At 41.3% G+C, this 4,092-nt stretch overlaps 1 pseudogene; it reads left to right on the forward strand.

Moving 5' to 3' along the window:
- The first annotated feature begins 725 nt into the window (after positions 1-725).
- LOC102475361 (protein CDV3 homolog pseudogene) lies at positions 726-1,687 on the forward strand (annotated as a pseudogene).
- Positions 1,688-4,092: the final 2,405 nt, after the last annotated feature.

Here is a 4,092-nt window from a genome sequence, read left to right on the forward strand (position 1 = left end):
TGTGTGTGTGTGTGTGTGTGTGTGTGTGTGTGTGTGTATGGAGGGGGTTAGTTCCCAGGATTTTTAAAAATAAGTATTAAAGTGTGAGTTTGTGATGGTATTATCTATTTTGTTCTGGTTCAAAATAAATGCATATTTTTACACGATGAATAAATAATTAAAGAAGAATTTTTCATTGAAAGCATTAGCAAAGCTCTTCAAGTATTTGTCAGTGCATCGATTTTTAGCAGTATTTTTCACTGCTCAAACATCAATGTACTATTAAGCCAAGCAAGCAGGGGGCATTTTCTGGCTAAATTGGTCACAAATACTTTTGGTATGTGTCTGCCTTCTGCATCACTTCCAAGTTACATGTATTGAGGATTTTGTTGGCTTTCAGAGAACACATTGTATGTTTACTATTAAGTACATCTGTATTTAAAGTTTTCTCTTAAGACAGAAAAGCATCGGTAGGCTCCTCTCCCTTTCTGGCTGTTGGGATCCTGCACTGGGTTTCAGAAGCAGCTGGAGCCGGGGCAGGCTTGGACGGCAGAGGCCAAGGCAGTGGCGGGTGCTCTGGGCGGACAGGACACCGCTCAGCAGACCCGGAGAGCCACCCGCCCACCGCACAGGCCTTAGGAACTCCACAGGGCAGAGGCATCCCCGCGCCTGCCAGCATAAGCTGAAAACTAGCCCCATCTCCAAGCTCAGAGCCCTGAGAGCAGGGCCTGCTGCTGGTGGCACCCATGCGGGGCCGAAAGGCTGTGGCCTTGGCTGAGGCAGAGGAGTGGAACCTGGAAAACGTTTTCACCAAGAGGGAAAAGAAGGAGCTGTAGACTAGGTGGTCAGCGCCAGAGGAAGCAACAGAGCTGCAGGCACAGCAGGCGGCAGCGCAGGGCTGTTGGCCTTCCAGGGCAATGGCTGGAGAGCTGGCTCAGGACCCAAGGTCCCTGGGGCAGCCACCAAGGTCGTGAAGATAGGCGAAGATGACTGGAAAGAATTTGAACAAAAAGAGGTTGATTACAGTGGCCTCAGAGTTCAGGCAATGCTAGTCAGTGAAAAGGAAGAAGATAATGAAAAGAGAAGGTACAGTGAGAACTAGAAGGTGGAGGATTTGGCGCTGGTAGTGGTGTGGAAAAATCTTCAGGTTCCTGGAATAAAAGAAACTCTGATAGAAGCACCTCCTGCTCCAGTAATTGTTGCAGAAACCCCAGAACTGGCCATGACTAGGGTGTGTATAGTCCTCCTGGGGCCCGGTTAACTACAACCAGAAAAACACCACAAGGACTGCCAGAGGTATGCAGTGACACACATTTCCCGTTGCTGCAGTCCACTGTCAAGCATGTAGATAGTGGGAGAGATATAGAAATGAAGAGCTTTAAATTAGAAAGACACAAAAATAGAGGAAAGATGATTTGGGGGAAAAAGTGGAGAGGTAAGATATTTGTGTGACCCAGATATGGTGTATTATCTATGGATGAGGATAAGTATAGTATTCTCAACTGGACTGAGAGGTATATCATGCTGGGTAAAGTCTCTTTACAATCTAAATGATGTATAGCTATTGACTGTGTAAATAACAATAATAATAAAGAGAAAAAAAAGAGGTAGAGATAAGGTTTCAAAAAAACAGGTACTTAAACTTCAGCTAGACAATCAATATGCTGTGCTTAAAAATAAAAAAAATAGCCTCACATAGTACCATTAAGGAATGGTCTTTGCTAACCCTTCTAAAATAACTAGAACACAGCTAACCATCCTGACCAGTCATTTATCATCTGGAGCTACAGCATTCAATGCAGACCTCTAGATGCCAGTGACAGGCCATATTGCACTATGGAAGTTTAAAGTGGCACAACTGCTCTCCTTGAGTATTGCACTTAGGGGAATTTTCATTGTCATACATGTGTGAACTAGATTCAGCAGTGTTCTTTCTTAATTACTCTGCTAGTACAAAAAAAAAGCACACAAAACCTGCAACTGGTCATTTCAAAATCTTTTTGTGTTCAGATACTGAACTTGCCTAAGGATTGATTACCTTAGATTTGCTGCACTCATTGTGAACTTCATGTGGATCACAAATTCTGGATAATACGTTTATGGCAATTAAGTGTCAATGTGTGAAACTTGAAACCAGCTCTACTGGATTCCTGATTCCTATCAGTTGTTGTGGTTGATTGAGCCAATATACAGTGTATTCTGAATGGGAAATCTCATTTTGTATGCTGTAATGATGTATAGTGAATGGATGTAAAGTAATAAATTTAAATTTAAAAAAAAAAAAAAGGAAATCCTGCAGAAAGTCAGCCATCTGGGATCTGATCTGCTATACAAGGTGATCAGATCATCTGTGTAGTGCTGTGATGATTTACAATTTAAACATTTAGTTGTATTCTGAAGGAACTACTAGTTAAATTCAACCCATCTCGGGACAAGCAGTTGGCGTAATGGCTATGTCACTGAACTCCCATGTAGCCAACCATGGTTCAAATCCCAGACCTGGTGGCTTGAACTCACGCTGGGCTTGTGTGTGTGCATGCCTAAGATTCCAAGAGGAGAATGGAGGAGAAGGGATTGCGGCATGGCCATTCCCCCTGGGGGGTGATTTTTCACATTCTGTCTCTCTGTCTCACTCTGTTTTTCTGGTGAGTGCATGTGCCCTGTAGCAGAAACCTCTCCAAAAAGAATAAATGCAACCATTCTTGGGTCCACAGGTGGAAAAATGGAATAGGAAAAAGGATAATCTTGTTTCTTTCAGTACTTTCTTATTCAGATGGTGCTTTTCTATGTTCCACATTAAGACCTTTTTTGCTTTGGGAATAAATTCTTAGAGAACATTGTTTGGTTAAGTGAGTAACCTGAAATATGCATTAACATTTTTAAATGTCTCTTGAACTAGCCAATCTCTGGAGTGGAACCAAATAATATAAAAGGTAGTGGGTGCTGGAGGATCTACCTGAGGTGCTGCTAAATCCTCCTCTAGTCAGGCCTAAATTGTGTGGTCAACTGCTGTGGAAAGAGTATGAATTCTGCTCAAACTAAGAGTCATGGACTTGTTCTTATAAGTACAAAGCAAATAATGTGAGCAAAATCTGACCTAAACTGTATTTACATTTCATGGATCTTGCACAATCTTTAATAAGAATTCATTATGTACTTGTGTCCAAATTTTTATAGTATTTGACATTCTTTAGTGCAGTAATTGCCTCAGCTAATTTTGATATCAACCTTTTGGTGTGCTTAATGTGTATTCGGAGAGACAGGTGATAAAGCACTCCTGTTTTTAATTATAGCTTGAACTATCCAGTACTTTTTAGTCTTTAAAAGAAGCTTGAAGCTAACCAGGATTGCTGAAAAGTCTCTTTCTAACTATTGAGATAGTCTGGCAGTTTTCTAGTTTTATACCTTTGATTCAATAGAGATATTTCAAAGTGGTATGTGACCATTTGTTGTAGTATTGGTTTCTCTCTAATAAATTGCTTTGCCAGATGTGGGAGTTGCAGACTTGCTACAAGCCAGAGCAAAGCAAACAGGTGAGTAAAACTATTTTGCTGTGGGAACATATTCTGGTAGGAGTGCAGTCTTAGTAAAATGTCAAGGCAGTAATTAGACTAATTATTTGGGGGAGTAGCTGAGCCAGGCAAGGGGAGATTGAGTGATTAAATGAGAAACAAGGGATTCTTGGTAAACTGAAAAGAATTTCATTTGGGAAGCTAAAACATTAACAAATAATCTCTTGGACTTTGAGCTACATATTTTCCCTGAAAGTATGCATTTTTTTTATAGTGAAACTAGTTGGGGGTTATGTTATTAAGGAATAAAGTGAGAAAAAATATGCAGAGGTGTTATTTAATGGCATACAATACTAGAAATCTGAAGACCTGTACCAGATTGAAATTCCACTTCTTGACTTGCCTTTGGACTCTCAGGGTTGTTGCTTGGGACTTTGAGATGACCTTGTACCCTGACCCCACCCCATCTGGACACATGTTCCAATGAAGGGCCTTGCCATCCAGTAGGCTGCCTGTCGCTGGAGGGCTGAACCTCTAGGGCAGATGGCTCATTCCCTCCCCAACTCATCTTTGAACTCTAGAATTTCAGCATTTTTTTTCT

The sequence above is a fragment of the Tupaia chinensis genome, unplaced genomic scaffold (genome assembly GCF_000334495.1).
Source record: "Tupaia chinensis unplaced genomic scaffold, TupChi_1.0 Scaffold142841_1, whole genome shotgun sequence".
NCBI lineage: Eukaryota > Metazoa > Chordata > Mammalia > Scandentia > Tupaiidae > Tupaia > Tupaia belangeri.